This window comes from Echinops telfairi, unplaced genomic scaffold (assembly GCF_000313985.2).
Source record: "Echinops telfairi isolate 266 unplaced genomic scaffold, ASM31398v2 ScPeMD7_30;HRSCAF=105, whole genome shotgun sequence".
NCBI classification, from domain to species: Eukaryota; Metazoa; Chordata; class Mammalia; order Afrosoricida; family Tenrecidae; genus Echinops; species Echinops telfairi.
In genome coordinates, this window is record NW_022103927.1 from 900,067 (window position 1) to 900,950 (window position 884).

Genomic DNA, 884 nt, shown 5'->3' on the forward strand with positions numbered 1-884 from the left:
TTGGGGCCAGCCCGGTAGCTCTCTCTTCATGCATCCTTCCACATGGCCATGCGGTCCTTGTGGTTTGATGCATCATGGTAGGGTCTGCATGCCCCCTCCCGATTCTGTGGAGACACCCAGTACTCCCCCACCTTTCTCCCTCCTCCATCCCCCTCCTTTTCCCATTTTTGTGTTGGACCAACATGTACCTCCTTGGGTTTGGTCCAACCTCCTCCCCATATAGAAGAGAAGCCACCTATATCATAACACTTGGGTTGAGATACAGAGACACACAATACTTTTTTCCATGCAAATTGAACCAGCCGGTGAGTGGCTCTGCATGATGTGGTCCATCCGCATGATTCCTCATGACAAGGAATGAAGCAACGACTCCTGCTACAATGCAGATCAGCCTGGGAACCATGTTGCTGAGTAAGACGCTGGACCAAAAAGCTGAGCAGCGGTGGGTCGGGTCCTGGTTATAAGAAATTACCAGAAGAGGCAGCTCCGTAGAGCTAGAAAGCAGTTCCTCTTCTTCTCAGGTGCCATCCAGTCGGTGCCGAAGCCTAGCAACAGAACAAACTACTGCCCAGCCCCGTGCCATCCTCACAATTGTCCTTAACATTGAGCCTATGCGGTAGTGACATAATCTGGTGTCAACTTGAGACTATCAAGAGTGAAGGGGTGGAGTTTAGCCTGTCCACCAGGTCGCAGCTTGATGACCTCATTTGGAGGCGCTAAGGAGATAAATAGCTCACTGGAGGCCAGACCCACACTCTCTGCTATACATTCCTGTTGACAAGCTACATGGAGCTGTGCTGATGGAGCCAGGGTCCTGGGGCTCAAGGAACCATCTGGGAGACCCACGCCAGTGCTGAGATGCTTCCACCGCCACTGGAACCACT